Here is a 20,490-nt window from a genome sequence, read left to right on the forward strand (position 1 = left end):
TGGCTCTCACAGTGCCACGCCCTCGTCCAGGGGGAGTTGAGATTTGAACCCAGATCCCCTGGCGGCTCTGAATCCATTGTGTGGTTCTGCCTCTGCAACAGCACAGGGCCTGGAAGATGGGGGATGGCACAGCCGAACCTACAGACGTGAACATGCGGTCATGATTTTTATCTCCTCTAGAACAGAGGCCTGCTGCCCTCTGCAAGGGGTCTCCCAGGCCTTCGGTTCCATTCAACAACAGCGCACCAATGAACTACCCGAGCTCGTTTCCTCTGGGGACGGGGGCAGTAAGGCACAGATGGACTTCCTGAGGCCTCCGGTGTGCGGCCACTAAGTACTTGAAGGAGGGGTCAGGCACCCTTCAGCTGCCCCAGCTTGACCACTTACCAGCTTTGTGGCTCTGAGGCATGGCTTTCTGGTCGTAACAATTAGTAGAAACCATATAATAGCTACTCAAATAACGATTACTTTCCCAAGGATAATGGTCATGGTGTAATTAATGCCGGTAAAAAGTTGTAAACAACTTGATGTCTAACAATAGGGAAATGATGCCGTAGAACACGGCAGTTTTAGACCCTGGAACAGTCTAACACCATTAAAAGCAGATTGAAAACTGCGTACAAAATAAAATAGTTAAAAATGTTAAAAGCTGGGCACAAAAACTACTTTGGTTTAAAAAAATATATCCTGAAGGAAATACTCCAAATGCTAGGTGTTCATTGGTGGGTGAAAGGACCCCGGGGTGACAGGCTTCTCCGTTTTTCCTCCCACATTTTCTGAATGTCCCACAAGGAGTTTGCTTTGTTCAGAATGAGACAAAACATTATTTACAAGGTTAGTTCCCTTTCATTTTATGCCTTTTAGACTAGCATTTTAGCAGGAGAGATAGGACTAGAAGTGGAGGGATCAGAGAACAGGGTGAGGGGAGAGGAAAGAGCTCAGTTCTGCTGGCATTTATTGAACATTTGCTACGTGCAGACTCTGTGGAAGGTACTGACTGACAGCTGAGAAAGGCCTCAAAGAACTAGGCATTGCTGGGCAGACAAGGCAAGAGCATGGCATGTGCAAAGGCCCTGGGGTATGAAACAGCAGGCTTGGAGAACAGCCAGTAGTGCCTATGGGGGAGGGGAGGGAATGTGGCTGGGAGATGAGCAGGCTGGAAAGGGGATGTCAGAGGTATTAAAGGGTTCCGACTACATTCTGTGGGTCCTGGAGCTACTGTGGTTCCCCCCCGCTTTTTTTTTTTCAGTTGAAATTTTATTGAGATAATTGTAGATGCACAGGCAGTTCTAAGAAACAGTACAGAGAAACCCTCATATACTTTGCCCATTTCTCCCCCGTGGTGGCATTATAAAATTGACATGGGTGCAATCCACTGATCTTGCTCAGATTTTCCCAGCTTTGCCTGTAATGCGCATGTGTGTGTGTATTAAGTTCTATATAACTTTATCACTGGTGTAAGTTCTTATATCCACCACCGCTGACAAGGTACTGAACAGTTCCAACCACAGAAACTTTTATAATCAATCACACCGGCTCCCTCCTCCTTCCACTGCCCACTAGACCAGGGTACGGAGGAGGGGCCTGAGGAGACCCCGTTTCTGCCAGGCCGAGTTCACAGTGGTTGGGGTGGGCTGTGCGTTAGGGTGCCAAGTTTGGGGCTTGCTAGGCTAGCTGTGGCCATGGGCATGTCCAGAAGGCCAAGGGGATTCCAGTGGATTTACAGATCTAAGCTGAGGGGAGACGGTGGAGCTGAGGCTGTGGAGGAAGTCACCACCTATCACCTCCGGTGCCTTAGGTGTGCCAGGGAGGGAGGGGGCGAGGGGAGGGCTGAGGAAGGAGCCAGGGGAGGATAAGGCAGCGTCTGTGGTCAGTCCACGTTGGGTTCCCTCCTCACCGAGGCTCACAGCCTGGCGCCTTGCTTTAAAGCTATCTGCTTCCTCAAACAACCTCCACCTCCCGTGCTGTGACTGGGACCTTATTGGTCACTGTGGGCGGGCCTGGAGCCAGAAGGGGGCACTGTTCCTCCCCCAAGCCACGCCCTGTGGGGGGGAGGGAGGTCTCAGACTCCAGTTCCTCTCCCTAGCCCTCTTATTCTCTCCAGCCTCCTTGGGCCCAGTGAGAGCAGTGGTCAGCGTCCTAAGCTCCGCCTGAAAATGGCCCCTAGCACCGGCGGGGGCGGGGCGGGGGTGGGAAAAGGGCTGAACTGTTGTGGAGCGGATGCGAGTGAATGACCACTGGAGCCCAGACCAAATTAAAATTTAGGGAGCCTTTATTAGCCGGCCGGGCCGAGCAACTAGCCAGGCGACTGCTCTGCCATTCTCCACGCAGGGAGACCAGAGAGCAGCAGCGACCCTTTGTGTAGGACCGCTTTTAAGCACATTAATCACATCCGGTTTTTGCAGAACAAGTAACCCAAGACAAAACAGTTTTTCCCAAGCAACGTCAGGATCATGCCAATGACGACCATGTTATTCACAGGGTCATCCTGTTCTCCAGAAAGCTGACAGTGTTCTGTGAAAGAAGGCCTACCTGCTGGGAAGGGGCCATGAGTCCCTATCTCAAGGCCTGGCCTGGTGTCAGCACTGACATCTCTATCTGGGGCATAGTCCACGGCCTCAGTAGTGCTCAAAAATTCCCACTCTCCAACAGAACCAGTGGCCACCAGCCATGCCCAGGAGCTGGAGCCAGAAAGCCAGCAACCTCTGTCACAGGGGCCGCTGCACGCCTCCCAGCTTAGAGGGGCCGCTGCCGGCCATGCCGGTCAGGGCAGTGCCTGTGCTGGAGGCGGGGAGGGAGCCCTACCAGGCTCCCGGCCCTCCCACCGCTCTGGCTCCGCTGCGCCCAGGCTTACTGTACCTTTCCTCATTCTGGTGGATGCTCCCTTCCCTGACTGAAGTCTCTTCTTGCTGCCTGAGGTCTAAATAAACAATGAACATAAAGCTATCTGCTTCAGGCCTGCTGAAGCCTGGCCCTTGTTTAAGAAGCCCTGGGATTCTGCACACAGGGCTCCCCCTGTCTCCACCCCCCAACCCTCCCCCCACCCCCCCTCTCCCCCCCCTCTCCCCCCCCCCCCCCCCCCCCCCCCCGCCCCGCCACACACACACCTCTCTGCTCCTAGTGTGAGGCGCAAAGCTGGGCCTGGAATGTCCTCTGCACAATATACACCCCCTTAGCTGGGTCCTATTCAGTCCCTTGAGTCCAGGGTTGTTAATCCTGGCCCTGCCTAGCAGGGGGGAGAGGGAGGGGGGAGGGAGAAGGGGGAGGGCAGGGACGGACGTTAGAGGTCACTGAGTCCGAAGCCTTGCATTCACAAGGAGAGAGCGGATCCTCAGGGGAGAGAGGTCTGTGGAAGGCCAGAGAGGTGATCTGCTGGAAGAAAGGGGCTGCTTGTTGCACGCTGGAATCTGCTTCCCCCCCGAGGAGACACCCAGGAGCGGTGGATGAAAGTTTCTGAACTCCTTCATTTATCCGTTTTTATTGAGCGTCTACTCTGCGCCAGGCGGTGCTGGGCTCTCTGGACCGGGAGCTGGATGAGCCTCCGACCCTCATGCAGGAAGAGAAGGACGTCAAAGGGTTAAATTCCTGGAGCGTTGAGGAGGTGGGGAGTGGAGGAATCTTCCGGAGGAAAACCCCCCTCCCGGCTTCCCAGGCTTCGGAAACCCGGGTGTGAAGGGCCTGGTAGCGGCTGCGCCCGGCGCGCGGTCTCCGGCACGGCCCCCTTTGGCCTCGGGGGTGACCGCTCTCCAATTACAACAAAAGGAGCCGGGGCGGGCCAGTGCGGGGGCCGCCCTTAGGAAGGGGTGGGTCCGGGGAGGGGTTTGCTGCTCTAGTCCCCTTAAAAGTCCCGGGAAAAGAGTGAAGGCGCTGCTCCAGCTCGCGGCTCCCTGAACTTGGAGCTCGCTCTCTCCAGCCGCCCCTCTGCTCGGGAAAGGGGCTCGGCGGCGACGCGCGCGGGTGCAGACGGGGGGCCACGGAGGGAAACGTGGCCCCAGCCACGCCAGGGCGGACCCCTCCTACCAAGTAAGCGCGCCCCCTGCAACTCCCAGGGAGCGCAGTGGCTCGAGGGCGGGGGAGCGCCCACGCGGGGTCTTCAGACTCCACTCCGCGGGAGGCCAGTCTCTTCGCGGGCTAGGGGTTCCGGGGCCCTGGGCGGCGGCACACACACTGAAGGCGTCTTGCTCAGAGAGATGCGGGACGTGCAGGCTGACGGGTCCCCCTTTCGACTGGGGCGGACCCACCCAGCCCCACCTCGCTGGAGCCGGGCCGGCGAAGCAGCTGGCGCGCCCTAGGAAGTGGGGCGCTCGGTTCCCAGCTCGCCTGGGGCGCCTACAACCAGGCAGGACAGAGCCAGTCGAAGCTCAATGTGCGATCGGTGCCTAGGAGGGTGCCGCGTGGGGCCAGGGACACCGGGGCGGCGTTCGTGCCTGGAGTTCTGGCTTTGAGGAACGTGGATCGCGCAGGGGATGGGGGTCGCACTGAGTTGGGGCTTTGGAAATGTGGAGCGCGCGGGGCTGAGCGGGGTGGGGGTGGGGGCTCCTGGGCCTGAGCCTGGGAGCTCCAGCGCCCACTGCCTGGAATTGGGGTTCTCTTCAGCCTTCCAGTTAGGTTCATCTGAGCGCCCAAGCACCCTGAGTCCTGTGGGAAGGGAGGCGCGGTTCGCACCCCAGGTACTTACCTACTCCCAAGTCGCTCTGGCTCGTCCGGGGACCAGGGAGCCTCTCCCGCCGTTTGGACAGAGAGGCCCTGGAGCAGGAAAGAACCAGCACAAACGAACCCACGGGTCGTGTGAGCAGGATCGCCCCGGGGTAGAGCTAATCCCAGTCTTGCGAGTTACTCCTGCGGTCCTCAGTGAGTGCAACTTTTACGCAGGCTCTTTGGCCACTGCGCTCCGCCCCCAACCCCTCAAAAATCTGGGAGCCCTGGGTGTAGCTGCCTGCCTGAGGCGTCGCTGTAAATCAGCGCCGGAATAGAAATGATGGGAAGAATCAAGCGTGATTGAGATTCTTTTCTCTCTCTCACCCCCCACCCCAGTAAACATCACCAAATACCAGCGGGGAGGAACACCGTGCAGCGCACGGCGGGTGGGGGGGGGGGGGACTGAACTACTCGTGCTGGAAACCGCAGAGATGTGCGTGAAAGTCAGAAACATGCCCCAAATTCATGTCGTCGTCTGAAATCTTGGAACTGCGGAGATCAGTCCAGTCGTTTCTTTCTGCCGAAGAGGAAAAGTGCTGAAGGTCGAGGCCACTGGGTTAGTCAGTGTGGGACTCGAACTCATATCCCTTGCACCACAGCCGGCCTGTCTGTCCCGGAGCCCCAAAGCCCACTTGTCACTCTTGGTGGAATGATTTCGTTAGTTTATGGTGTATTGTGTCCTTCATTTGCCTGGTCAGTGCCCAGATGAATGACTGACTTACTGAGCAATGCCTTAGCTAAATTATTACTCTTACTCTCCTGCATGCCTTTGTCCTAGTCCCCTTCCTGGTCCCTGGTATCTGTCCCTGGAATGACCATCAAACCCATGGCAAGATGCACCCATGCACTCGTGGACCCCTCGGGATTGAGTCTCAGTGGTGTGTGTGTGTGTGTGTGTGTGTGTGAGAGCGCATCTGTTTGTCTCTCTGTGACTTTGTGTTAAAAAGTGACTTGGGCCGAAACCGGGTTGGCTGGGTGGATAGAGCGTCGGTCTGTGGACTGGAGGGTCCCAGGTTTGATTCCGGTCAAGGGCATGTACCTTGGTTGCGGGCACATCCCCCGGTGGGGGGTGTGCAGGAGGCAGCTGGTCGATGTCTCTCTCTCATTGATGTTTCTAGCTCTCTATCCCTCTCCCTTCCTCTCTGTGAAAAATCAATAAAATATATATTTTTTTAAAGTGACTTGGTCTAAGGCAGTGGTCGGCAAATTGCGGCTCGAGAGCCACATGCGGCTCTTTGGCCCCTTGAGTTTTTAGCAGAGGACAGCTTAGGAGTACCCTAATTAAGTTAATAACAATGTACCTACCCATATAGTTTAAGTTTAAAAAATTTGGCTCTCCAAAGAAATTTCAATCGTTGTACTGTTGATATTTGGCTCTGTTGACTAATGAGTTTGCCGACCACTGGTCTAAGGCCACTTAGCCATTAAGTGGCAAAGCTGAATGAAACGTAGGTCTGAAGACAGCGTGTGCACTTGGCATTTTGACGCAGGGCAGATAGAAAATTCCATGAAGTCACTTTCCTCTCTCTCCTCACATCTGGGCTCCTTGCCTGGACACTTCCCACCTGGCCCCAAGTCCCTGTCCTCCGACCACTGGATGGCCAATGTGGAGAGGCCTTGTGAACTGAACAGATTTTCTGTGCTCTAGAGATGACCATCAGTGAAGCTTTCTAATGTTCCAGAAAATTCTGCTTTGTTTATTTAAAAAGTATTTCCCTGAAAAATTTTAAATATGCACCATAGTAGAGAGAAGGCCCCCAGCTCAACAGTTAATCAACATTTTGCCGCCCTTGCTTTATCTCTTTTCTCTTTCTTTTTTTACTGAAGTATTTTAAAGCAATTCCCGGACATCCAGTCATTGCATCTCTAAAAATATTAAAAAATCATGATGCCATGATTGTACCTAGGAAAATTAACCATCATTCTTTGGTGTCATCTAATCCCCAGTTCATATTCAAAATGTTCCCCCAAATTCCTTTTTACAGTTGATCTGAGGTCTGTTGATTTTTAGAATTTATTCATATTGTATGTTGTTCCTTATTTGAGTCTCACAATGTCCCACTAAAGAGTAAAATGGGTATTTTTTTAGTTTTTTTTTAAATGTTTTTATTGATTTCAGAAAGAAAGGGAGAGGGAGAGAGACATAGAAACATCAATGATGAGAGAGAATCATTGATTAACTGCATCCTGCACGCTCCCCACTGGGGATCAAGCCCGCAACCTGGGCATATGCCCTGACCAGAAATTGAAACATGACCTCCTGGTTCATAGGTTGATGCTCAACCACTGAGCCACACTGGCAGGGCAAGATGGGTATTTTTTAGTTCATTTTATAATTGAGTAACCTGACAAACAGATAAGCTGTGCAGATGGCACAGCTGCGGTTGGCGGGCCAGGACCTGCCCCGGCCGCACCCCTGGGCACTGGGGAGGGATGTCAGCTGCTCTCAGAGGCATTCATTTGGCTCTGGCTTCATCCCGGGCTTATCACTTCTCATACACCTGCCATGATAAATCCCTGTGGGAATATTTAGTAATTGGCCATTTGGTGCTGGAAATAAATTGGCTGCAAAGTCAGGAAGCCTGGGTTTATTTCCCAGTTTATTGTCAAACTGTACAAAAAGCGACTTCTGTCTGAGGGGCTCAGAGGTGGCCCTCTGAGTTAAGAGGCAGAGTATTTCCCCACCCTCTGGCTCCAGGGTCTGAAGACAGGTGGGATGAGTGAAATGGCTGCAGCTGGAATTCCTGGGACAGACAAAGGCAAAGGCCCCGGAAAGAAATCTCATTGCGAACAATTACCCCTCACTGATCGTCACCCAGGGACTGGCAGGAGACATCGTTCATCGCCTCCTAAATTCCGAGACAGCAAAGAGGCTCCCGTCCACAGTCCTTCGTTTATGGACAACTTTGTTGAGTCTGCCTTTGTCTGGTGAGGACGTAGAACACCAGAATTTTTACTTTTAGCATTTTCATTCACTTTGAGATGGGGTGGTAAAGAAATCATTCTTACATTTTATAAATGAGGCTCATGAGTCAGAATTCTCCCTCCTTGGCTGGCTGTAGGAAGATGGAATCTCTTTTATTGACTCTTAGATTTTTAAAAAAATATATTTTTTATTGATTTCAGAGAGGAAGGGAGAGAGAGAAACATCAATGATGAGAAAGAATCATTGATTGGCTGCCTCCTGCATGCTCCCTACTGGGGATCGAGCCCACAACCCAGGCGTGTGCCCCTGAGTGGAATTGAACCCAGGACCCTTCAGTCCACAGGCCGACGCTCTATCCACTGAGCCAAACCAGCCAGGGCTTGACTCAGATTTTCTGCTCTTCTATTCATTGCCCTGAAATAGACATGGAAGGGGCAGACCTTCCATGAAACAGCAGGTCAGGGATGGACGAATGGTTGCTCCAATCTCTTTATTCAACAGCAGAACACAAAGGGGCAAAACATCAACCTTAGACCACACTGTCTTTTGGCAACCAGACATGCTCCTCCCCTTCGCTGACAGGCTGTCTCCGTGGGGTAGAACTCCTAAGTGGCTCCCCATCAGCAGCTTCCTTCCTTTTATCGTTTTGGGAGCGTTAGGAGGTACAGAGCCCTGTCCCATTCCTGCCTGGGTTCAGAAGAACAGCTTGTAATGACTGTTGTTCATTGCCCTCGGGAGATGGCCCTTCCTGCTCAGTCCTCATGGCACTGTCACACAGGCCGACCTGCACTCTGGACCTGGGTGGGCCGTGAGGGCTCAGATGGCGTGGCTGGGTTCTGCCCTGCCCCAGGCCACAGAACCAGCAGGACTGGCGAGTGTGAGCAGAAAAGGCAGAGCATGTCCACGGAGACACGGCTGCAGCAACGCACTGCCTGTCTTCTAAGTCTCCAGCCGTGTCTGCATTGAAACGCGTCTTCAGACCTTCTCATCCTAGTAATTCCAGTTGTGCTCCTGCTGAAGAGCATGGCACCTGGGTGGCAGGGGACACATCTGGCCAGGTGTGCTGGCCAGTCTCCCCCCCGCCACCTGCTTCAGAGAAGTCTTGATGCATCAGGACCACCCTTTCAGAATAGCCCCTTGTCCGAGGGTGAGGAAGCATGATGGTGACAGTGTAGATAAGATTTTTGTTTCTTTTTTAAAAATGTATTTTTATTGACTTCAGAGAGGAAGGGAGAGGGAAAGAGAGACAAAAACATTAAGAATGTGAGAGAATCATTGATCGGCTGCCTCCTGCACGCCCCCTACTGGGGATCGAGCCCACAACCCAGGCATGTGCTCTTGACTGGAATCGAACCCAGGACCCTTCAGTCCGCAGGCCAACGCTCTATCCACTGAGCCAAACCGGCTAGGGCTCTGCCCAGGGTTTTTGAAAACATTATGCATTTCCCTTGGCAGAAACAATCTACCCCGGCAAATGGTGTGTGCCAAGTACAGGTGTAGAGTGAGAACTAACTCAGGGGATAATGAGGACGTGGTTAGAACCACAGTTAATAAGTTCTTGCCCAAGGCTTTTTCATCCCTTCCCTTGGAATACCTTTCGTATTATAATTTGTAATTTTATAAGTCAATGGTGGTTTTTCTTTTTTGTTTTTTCATTGTCAAAATCTCTGTTAGACAAGCAGGCACAGCTGGCCACGTGGCTGTCCCACGGCAGCAGCTCCCAAGCTCCCTGATGTGTTGCCAATGGAATGCTAAGTGAATCTTCCGAGGAAATCACGTCGCTTGCTAACAAAGCATGTGTTTTATGAGAAGATAACTTATGTCGATGACTTGTGAACAGCTTAATTTGCTCCGGCAGTTTCTTTATACTGTCCTTCTTGAACTTGGATCCATGAACTTTCCCCGCCCCCAGCCTTGTCCTGGGTACCACGGATGTCCTGGCACAAACAGCACAGCTTTCCAGAGATCTAGAAAGCAAAGATCTAGAAAGAAAGCTGTTTCCCTATTTATTGTCTCAAAGCTTTTTTTATATTATTATTTTTTCTTTTTTTGGTTGATTTCAGAAAGGAAGGGAGAGAGAGATAGAACCATCAATAATGTGAGAGAATCATTGATTGGCTGCCTCCTGCACACCCCACAGTGGGGATCGAGCCCACAACTCAGCCATGTGCTGTTGACCAGAACCGAACCTGGGACCCTTCAGTCCGTAGGCCGACACTCTATCCACTGAGCCAAACCGGCTAGGGCTCAAAGCTTTTATAAAACCAACACAAATATACATTTGAGTAAAGTACATTTCTTAAAAGTAAACTCTTCTCCCTTCCCCCTAAAAATAATGGTGGCGTACCGGGGTAAACACCACCAGTCCCAAGCCTTTCTCTGGACAGACTTTTGTCATCAGGTTAGCTGGAATTGCTCTGGCAGGCCCATTACCAAGTTGTAAGAATAATCTTTTAAAATACTTTTAAGCTGCCCTGAATTCAGGAGGTCTGTCTGAGAGAGCCTTCTGCTAAGCAAGTTTAGTACATTTTAATGATCAAGCAGGAAAAACTAGAATTTATACATCAGTGAAACCCTGTTGGGTCACCCATCCTTTTGAATGGCTCTTCATGTTCTTAAATTAATATTCTCCATGTGTGTGTGTTTTGTTTGTTTTTTCCTTCTGGAAGCTCTCAAAGCCATGCCCACCTCTCCACCCAACTCCCAACCCCCTACGTCATCTGTTGCAACAACGTAATGACATCATGATCTACCCCAGTGCCATCCATTGCCTGGAGAGCTGCTAGTTTCCTAACTGGCCTCCTTCCCCTCCGTCCTTTTTAATTTTTTTAAATTCTGACTTGAGAATATTTTTCCTATTGATTTCTAGAGAGGGTGGAAGAGACAGGGGAGGGGGAGAGAGAAACACAGACACATTGATTGGTTGCCTCCCGAACACACCCCTACACGGGCTGGGGAACCTGCAACCAAGGTACATGCCCTTGATCAGGAATCAAACCTGTGTCTGTGGGCCAATGCTCTGGCCACTGAGCCAAACTGGCCAGGCCTTTCCATCACCCCTAACCCATGTGAAGCCAACCTTTATGTAGTAGCCACAGTGACACTTATAGAGCCGGGGTCGATCAACTTTTTCTCTAAGGGCCAGATAGCAAATATCTTATTGTTATTTTTTCAAAATATATTTTTATTGATTTCAGAAAGGAAGGGGAGAGGGAGAGAGAGATAGAAACAACAATGAGAGAGAATCATTGATTGGCTGCCTTCTGCACTGCTCTCCTCCCCTTACCCCCCCTTCCACCCCCCGCCACTGGGGATCAAGCCCTCAACCCAGGCATGTGCCCTGACTGGGAATCGAACCATAGCCTCCTGGTTCATAGGTTGATGCTCAACCACTGAGTCAAGCTGGTCAGGCCAGGTAGCAAATATTTTAGATTTCACAGTCCATACAGCCTATGTTGAAACTGGTCAACGCTGCAGTGTTAGTGAGAAAGCAGCCACGGATGACCAGGAAGGAAATGAGCATGGCTGGGTTCCAGTAAAACCTTATTTTCAAAATGTTATTTCCAGATTGGGCCCATGGGCTGTGGTTCGTTGACTCCTGCTCTAGATCACAGTCTGCCCATCACCCTCCTGCTTACCTTTCATTGGCTCCGTCTTCATTCCCCAAAGGAAAACGCAACATTTATCTGCAGAACATTCACACGTCCTCACGTCCTCCGCTGGTTTCCAGCCTCATGTCTTCCACGTCCCCTCACCACACCCACCGGCCCAGCCCTTTCACTTTCTTGTCATTCTGAACCACACAGGGCTCCCAGAATACCCTGTGCTATTTCAGACTGGCCTGGAATGATCTCCCCGTCCCGCCCCCACCTGTCAAACTCACTTTCCTTCAAAACCTGCTCAGGTGTCAAATGTCTAAAGCTTTCCCTGTTCCTCATCCCCAATTATAATCACTGCCTCCCAGTTCTATTTCTGTGCCTATGTCCGTACTGTTACTGCTTCTCTACGTGTACAGTGTGCTCCTTGTAAACCCATGTCACATTCATCTTTGCATTCCTGGTGCCTGATACAGTGCTTAATAGATAGATGCTGCTAAACGAAAGTGTCATTTAAGTAGATTTTTGAACAGCTTAATCGATATATAATTCATATACCATACAATTCACCCATTTATAGTGTTCAAGTTAGTGGATTTTAGTATATTCACTGTGATGACCCACGTCCTGCGTGGTTCAGGGTTTGGGCTCTGGAGAAGGGCCACACACAAATGACAGAGATGAGACAAGAAATAATAATTTGGAAATTGGGGGGCCAGGTGGGAGCCCAATGCAAGAAGGACTCCACTTGTGCTCAGGCCTTGCCATCCTTTTATTCAGTTTGGGATACACCTTTACCCCTTAAGCAGGCAATTTCCAGTAACAGACAGACTATCTTATCAGTAAGGATTTACATGACTATCTGGTCAGGAAGTTGCTTCAGCTACCATTGTCTTGACTAAACAGTCGGTGCATAGCTCTGACCTTTGCCAGGGCTCAAGGTTCACCAGCATTCTGGGCTCCTTGTCCACACCTCTCTGCTAGTGAAGGCAATAGGCGGTTTCCCACAATTCACAGGTATGTATAACCATCACCGCAGCCAATTTTAGAACATTTCATCATCCCCTTTTCCTCCAGCTCCCCACCCCCACTCCTAAACAGCCACTGATCTACTTTCTGTCTGTATTTCCAGTTCTAGGTATTTCATATAAATGGAATCATATAACATATGGTCTTTTGTCTGGCTTCTTTTACTTCATGAAATGTGTTCGAGCTTCATCCATGTTGTGGCATGTGTATATACTTCATTCCTTTGGATGGCCAAATATTGCCTGCATGTGCCACATTGTTTATCCATTCACTGCTGATGGACATTTGGGTTGTTTCCACCTTTTGGCTATTAAGAATACTGCTGCCATACACATTTGTGTACAAGTTTTTGTTTGAACATCTGCTTTCCATTCTCTTGGGTATGTAAATAGGAGTGGAATTACTGGGTCAGATGGAGCTGCCAAATTGTTGTTCACAGTGGATGCGCCATTTTACAGTCCCACCAACAATGTATGAGGGTTACCATTTCTCTGTGTCTACACCAACACCTACTTGTTTCCAGTTTTTTTAAAAAATCCATAGCCATCCTAGTGGGTGTAAACTGCTGTTCCATTGTGGTATTGATTTGCATTTTCCCTGCTGACTAATGATATTTAGCAACTCTCACGTGCTTTGTTGGCCATTTGTATATCTTTGAGGAAATGTCTATTCAATTTCTGTGTCCACTTTCAAATTGGTTTACTTTTTATTTCCTTACTAGAGGTCCGGTGCATGAAATTTGTGCACAGGTAGGGTCCCTAGGCCTAGCCAGCGATCAGGTCCAATCAGGTTCCCCACCTCCCCTCCTCCTTCCCTGGCTCCCTCAGCATTCACAGCTGTCACTGGTCACCCACCGTGTTCCGTGCCACCCCCTGGTGGTCAGTGCACGTCATAGCTAGCGATCAAACTCGGGGTCTCCTAGTCACACTCCTGAGGGAAAAATTTGCATATTAGCTTTTTATTATATAGGATTGACTTGTAAGCATTGTTATATATTCTGAATGCTAGTTCCTTGTCAGGTGTATGTTTGACAAATATCTTCTCCCATTCCGCGAGTTGTCTTTTCCTTAATAGTGCTCCTTTCTTCCTCAATTCACATCACATATACTAAACATTTATTCCGTGCTGGGCACAGGGGATCCGAGATGTATGTGCCCTCTGGGGGTTCACAGCTTTAGGAGGAAGCTAGACATACAAATAGCACAATAAATACTTGATTAGCATGCCCTTTTTGCTATCCCCACTCCTGCTGCCCTGGCTCATGAACCATTTTGACAGTGCCTGTGATGCACAACAGTTTTTAACTTTGATGGAATCCAATATTGTTCCTTTTGTTGCCTTGTGCTGTTGGTGTCTTATCTAAGACACCATTTCCAAATCCGAAGCCATGAAGATTTACCCCTGTGTTTTCTTCTAAGAGTTACTTCTAAAATTTTTGCTTTTATATTTAGGTCTTTGAGCCATATTGAATTAATTATTGTAAATAGTGTGAGGCAAGGGTCCAACTTCTTTCTTTTCCATGTTGCTGTCCAGTTATTCCAGCACCATTTTAAAATATATATTTTTATTGATTTCAGAGGGGAAGGGAGAGGGAGAGAGAGAGACAGAAACATCAATGATGAGAAGTAACCACTGATCGGCTGCCTCCTGCATGCCCCCCACTGAGGATGGAATCCACAACCCAGGCATGTGCCCTGACTGGAAATCGAACTGTGACCTCCTGGTCCACAGGTCAACACTCCACCACTGAGCCACATCGGCTGGGCTCCAGCACCATTTTTTGCAAAGACTCTTCTTTCCCCCATTGAATGGTCTTTGTACCCTTATCCAAATCAACTGATCAGAGATATCTGAGTTTATTACTGGACTCTCAGTTCTATTCCTCGATCTATACATCTGTCCTTGTGCTAGCACCACGGTCTTGATAACCGTTGCTTTGTAGCACCTTTTGAAATTGGGAAGTGTGAGTTCTTCCACTTTGATATTCTATCACAGAATTGCCCTGATTATTCTGGGTCCCTTACAATTCTATGTGAATTTAGAGTCAGTTTGTCAATTTCTCATCTTAACAATATTAAGTCTTCCAAAAAACAAAACAAAACAAAACAATATTGTCACCTGGCCGGTGTGGCTCAGTGGTTGAGTGTCTACCTATGAAGCAGGAGTTCACTGATCGATTCCTGCTCAGGGCACATGCCCAGGTTTCGGGCTTGGTCCCTAGTGGGGATGGGGCTTGTAGGAGGCAACCAATCTCTCTCATCATTGATGTTTCTATCTGTCCCTCTCCCTTCCTCTCTGAACTTAAAATAAATAAATAATATATATATATATTCAATATTGTCTTCCAGTCCAGGAACATGGTATGTTTTTATATTTATTTAGATCTTCTTTAATAATCTTTCAACAATGTTTTATAGTTTTCTGAGTATAAATTATGCATCTCGTTTGATAAATTTATTTCTAAGTATTTTATTCTTTTTGATACTATCATAAATAGAATTATTTTCTTAATTTCCTTTTGGAATTGTGTTTTGAAAATGTATGGAAATAGTTAATTTTTATATATTGATCTTATATAACCTTGCTGAATACTTTTATCTACTAGTCTTTTAGTAGATTCCTTAGGATTTGTTATTTACTCGTGAGAGTAGATTCTTTCTTTTAATTTAATTTAAAAATTAAATTTATTGGGGGTGACTTTGGTTAATTCGATTATGTAGGCTTTGCCCTGGCCTGTGTGGCACAGTTGGTTGAGCATTGTCCTGTGCATGTAAAGGTCGCCAGTTCAATTCCCAGTCAAGGCATATGCCTGGGTTGGGGGTTTGATCCCTGGTCAGAGTGCATACGGGAGGCAACCCATCCATCTCTTTCTCTCTCTCTCCCTAAAATCAATAAACACATATTTTTGGGAAATATTATTATATGTTTCAAGTTTAGATTTCTATAATACATGATCAGTATATTGCATTGTGTGCCCACCACCCAAAGTCAAATAATGTTCCATCACCATATATTTGGCTTCCTTTTCCCCCACTACCCGCCCCCCCAACCCCTTCCCTCTGGCAACCACCATACTGTTGTCTGTGTCTATGAGTTTCAGTTTTATGTCCACATATGAGTAAAATCATATAGTCATCTATCGAAGGACACTTTGGTTGTTTTCATGTCTTGGCCACCATGAATAGTGCTGCAATGAACATAGGGGTGCTTATATCTTTGCGAATAAATGTTTTCAAGTTTTTCAGGTAGATACTCTGAAGAGGAATTGCTGGGTTTGCTGGGTCCTCTGGTAACTCTATTCAAGTGAGCAGATTCTTTTTTAAATATATTTTTATTGATTTCAGAGAGGAAGGAAGAGGGAGAGAGAGATAGAAACATCCATGATGAGAGAGAATCATGGATCGGCTGCCTCCTACAAGTCCCCCACTGGGGATCGAGCCCACAACCCAGGCATGTGCCCTTGACCGGAATCAAACCTGGGACCTTTTCAGTTCGCAGCCGACGCTCTATCCACTGAGCCAAACCGGCTAGGGCAATGTGAGCAGATTCTTAAACAAAAAGTTGGTGTTCAGAGGGTGGATATGTGGTGTCCTAAAACAGAGAACAGCAAGTCCAAAGTCAGGGTACTGTGGAATCAGGTGTCTCTGATAACATACACACTCAGGTCACTGTGGCTAGAGCTAAGGATTCTGGGTTAAAACTGGTGCGTGTCATGTTAAAGACAGTGGGAGCCATGCCATGCCATTCCAATAAGAATATTAGGATCATTCTTAGAAGGAGGCCCAGAAAAGACTGGTGATCAGCATGTATAACATTGATCAGGCCCAAAGGTAGCTGAGAAAGCCTGCTTTCCTCAGGAAGAGCAAGAACTTAAAGGTCTCTGGGTATATGCCACTACTCCCTGGATGCCCTTACCTCCAGGAATGAGCGCCAGTGACACGGTACCGCTGGCATTGTGCAGCCGAGCCTGGCCAGCTTTGGTGATGTGGCAGTTGGTGCCTGCTATTGCTTACTGGGCTTCTGGAAGGGAGACAGTGTTTCTGTGGAAAACAGAAGCCCAGATTGCAGGCTCTTAACAAACTCCTACCCCCGACCCCTGTAGCCAGACATTTCCAGACAAGCCAAAGATGGGTGTGGTCTCTGTACCAACTGCTTCCTCCGCTCTGGGTCCCCGGGTCTCGAGCTCATCTGAGGGGCTCATGCCTGAAGAAGTGACTGTTGGCCCAGATTGCATCGCTTGGATGAGAGCCTGGCCTGGAAGCTCCAGGAGCACAGAAGGTGTTCAAAGCCAAAGTGAACCCTGCTAGGATTAATGTTCCCTGAGGCACGAGGAAGCTAAACAGGAAGGGCTTGGGGAAACCATCACTTAGGAACTGAGCTCACCAGATGCCACCTTGGCCACTTTTGAGGGGCCATCTCTTAGAAAAACTGGGTTGTTTGTCTTCCTGGTGTTGAGTTGTATACGTTCTTTATATATTTTGGAGATTCACCCCTCATCAGATGAATCTTTGGCAAATACATTCTCCCATACAGGGGGCTCCCTTTTCATTTTGTTGATGGTTTCTTTTGCTGTGCAGAAGCTTTTTAGTTTGAGGTAGTCTCATTTGTTTATTTTTTTCCTGTGTTTCTCTTGCCCTTAGAGACATATTGGCAAAATATTGCTCTGAGAGATGTCTGAAATTTCACTGCCTATGTTTTCTTCTGAATTTTTATGGTTTCACAACTTATGTTTAAGTCTTTTATCTATTTTGAATTTATTCTTGTGTATGGTGTAAGTTGGTGGTTTAGTTTCTACTTTTCTTTCTTTCTTTCTTTCTTTCTTTTCTTTCTTTTTTTTTTTTTTTTTTTTTTTTGCATGTACCTGTCCAATTTCCCCAACACCATTAATTGGAGAGACTGTTTTTACTTCATTGTATGCTTTTGCCTCCTTTGTCAAATATTAATTGACCATAAAGGCATGCGTTGATTTCCTGGCCTCTCTGGGTTTTGTTTGTTTTGTTTTGTTTTTTAATATATTTTTACTGATTTCAGAGAGGAAGGGAGAGGGAGGAGGATAGAAACATCAATGATGAGAGAGAATCATTGATTGGTTGCCTCCTGCACGCCCCCTACTGGGGATTGAGCCTGAAACCTGGCCGTGTGCCCTGACCGGGAATTGAACCATGACCGCTTGGTTTACAGGTCAACGCTCAATCAATGAGCCACAGCAGCGGGGCTCGGCTCTCTGTGGTTTTGTTTGTTTGTTTGTTTTTGGTTAATCCTCACCCCAGGATACTTTTCCATTGATTTTTAGAGAGAATGGAAGGGACGGGGAGAGACAGATGGAGAGAAACATTGATGTGAGAGATACTCATCATTGGTTGTCTTCTACATAAGCCCCAACTAGGGCCAGGGATCGAGCCTGCAACCTAGGTTCATGCCCTTGACCAGAATCGAACCTGGGACCCTTCAGCCTGCAGGCCGACACTCTATTCACTGAGCAAATCTAGATAGGGCTGGGCTCTTTGTTTTGTTCCACTGATCTATATACATGTTCTGTGCCAGTACCAGTCTGTTTTTATTACAGTGGCTTTGTAGTATAGTTTGATTTCTGCCATTGTGATCTCTCCAACTTTGTTCTTCTTTCTTAAGATTGCTTGAGGCGATTTGGAGTCTTTTCTTGGTTCCATATACATTTTTGGAATATTTGCGCTAGATCTGGGAAAATATGCCATTAGTATTTAATTGCATTGAGTCTATAGATTGCTTTGTGTATTATGGACATTTTAATGATATTAATTCTTCCATGAACATGGTATATATACTTCCTCTATTTCTTTCTTTAATGTCCTATAGTTTTCTGAGTAGGTCTTTTACCTCCTTGGTTAAGTTTATTCATAGGTACCTTATTTTTTTTGTTGCAATAGTAAATGGAATTGTTTTCTTAGTTTCTCTTTCTGAGAGTTTATTATTGGTGTATGAGAATGTCACTGATTTCTGGATATTAATTTTGTATCCTGCTACTTTGCCAAATTCATTTATTAGAGCTAGTAGCTTTTTGTTGGAGTGTTTAGGGTTGGTCTATGTACAATATCATGCCATCTGCAAATAATGACAGTTTTACTTCTTTCTTTCCAATTTGGATGCCTTTTTTTTCTTCTTATCTGATCATTATGGCTAGGACTTTCAACACTATATTGAATAAGAGTCGAAAAAATGGACATTTCTGTCTTGTTCCTGATTTTAAGGGAAACGCTTTTAGTTTTTGCCCATTGAGAATGATACTGGCTGTAGGTTGTCATATATGGCCTTTATTATGTTGAGGTATATTCCCTCTATTCCCACTTTGCTGATAGTTGTTGTTTTTTTTAATCATAAATGGGTGCTGGATTTTATGGAATGCTTTTTTGCATCTATTGATAGGATCATGTAATTTTTATTTTATTTTATTTTTGTTAATTCTCACTGGAGGATATTTTTCTACTGATTTTTACAGAATGGAAGAGAGAAGGAAAGACAGAGAGAAACATCAATGTGAGAGAAACTCATTGATTGGTTGCCTACCACATGTGCCCTGACCAGGGTCTGAGCCGGGGAGGAGCCTGCAACCAAAGTATGTGCCCTTGACCTGAATCAAACCCAGGACCCTTTGGTCCACAGGCTGACGCTCTATCCACTAAGCCAAACCAGCTAGGGCATCATGTAATTTTTATCTTTCATTTTGTTTATGTGATGTATCACATTTATTGATTTGCATATATTGTACCACCCTTGCATCCCGGGAATAAATTCCACTTGGTTAAGGTGTATGATCTTTTGAGTATATTGTTGCATCCTATTTACTAATATTTTGTTGAGGATTTTAGCACCTATGTTTATCAGGGATATTGGCCTATAATTTTCTTTCTTTGTAGTTTCTTTACCTGGTTTTGGAGTTAGGATAATGCTGGACTCATAATAAGAGCTTGGAAGTCTTCCCTCCTCTTGAATTTTTTGGAATAGTTTGAGGATGATAGTTGCTAGTTCTTTGAATGTTTGGGTAAAATTCACCTGTGAAACCATCAGGTCCAGAACTTTTTGTTTGCTGGGAGGTTTTTTATTTGTTTGTTTTTATTACCACTTCAATTCCATTAGTTGTTGTTAATGTATTCAGGTTTTCTGATTCTTCCTGATTCTGTTTTGGAAGATTATATGTTTCTAGGAATTTGTCTATTTTGCTCAGGTTGTCCAATTTGTTGACATATAGTTGTTCATAGTATTTTCTTACAGTCATTTGTATTTCTGTAATGTCAGTTGTTACTTTACCTCTTTCATTTCTGATTTTAGTTATTTGGGTCCTCTGTCTGTTTCTTAGTCTGGCTAGTGGTTCTTCAATCTTGTTGATCTTTTCAAATAACCAAATCTTGGTTTCATTGACCTTTTGTATATTGTTTTTAGACTCTATGTCATTTATTTCCACTCTGATCTCTGTTATTTCCTTCCTTCTGCTTACTCTGAGATTTTCTTGTTGTTCTTTTTCTAGTTCTTTTAGGTGTAGGGTTAGATGGTTCATTTGAGATTTTTATTACTTTGTGAGGTAGGCCTGTAATGCTATGAACCTCCTTCTCAGGACTGCTTTTGCTGTGTCCCATCAATTTTGGGTTGTTATGTGTTCATTTTATTTGTCATTCCTCACCTGAGGATATTTTCCATTGATTTTTTTTTTTTTTTTTTTTTAGAGAGTGATGAAGGGAGGGAGAAAGACAGAGAGAAAGTGAGAGAAACATCAATGTGTCACATCAATTGATTGCCTCCACATGTGCCCCAACTGAAGGACTGAAGCCAGGGATCGAACCTGCAATGCTTTGGTGCCAACACTCTAACCACTGAGTCAGTCACATGAGCCAGGGATTTCCATGTAATAATTTTATTGATTTCAGAGAGAAAGGGAGACGGAGAGAAATACAGAAACATCAATGATGAGAGAGAATCATTGATCGGCCACCTCCTGCATATGCCCTACTGGGGATCAAGCCTGAAACCTGGACATCTGCCCTGACTGGGAATCGAACTGTAATCTCCTCATTCATAGGTCAGTGCTCAACCACTGAGCCATGCCAACCAGGCTCCAGGTACTTTTTTATTTCTTCCTTGATCTCCTGAGTAACCCATTTATTGTTTAACCGAGGCCCAGTGCATGAAAATTCATGCACTGGAGGGGGTGTCCCTCAGACCGGCCTGCCCCCTCTCACAGTCCGGGGGCGGGAGGTGACCTGGCAATCA

The 20,490-nt window shown here is 47.1% G+C and overlaps 1 protein-coding gene across 2 annotated transcripts in view; it reads left to right on the forward strand.

Annotated features, from left to right (window-relative positions):
- Positions 1 to 3,854: 3,854 nt before the first annotated feature.
- Positions 3,855 to 20,490, forward strand: part of LOXL2 (lysyl oxidase like 2) — a 99,874-nt gene continuing 83,238 nt past the window's right edge. For both annotated transcript variants that reach the window (XM_079771832.1, XM_079771833.1), the window contains exon 1: positions 3,855 to 4,023. The gene's annotated coding sequence lies outside the window, so the exon portion shown is untranslated. The remainder of the gene's footprint in view (positions 4,024 to 20,490) is intronic.

Source organism: Cnephaeus nilssonii, assembly GCF_951640355.1.
Source record: "Cnephaeus nilssonii genome assembly, chromosome: 5".
NCBI classification, from domain to species: Eukaryota; Metazoa; Chordata; class Mammalia; order Chiroptera; family Vespertilionidae; genus Cnephaeus; species Cnephaeus nilssonii.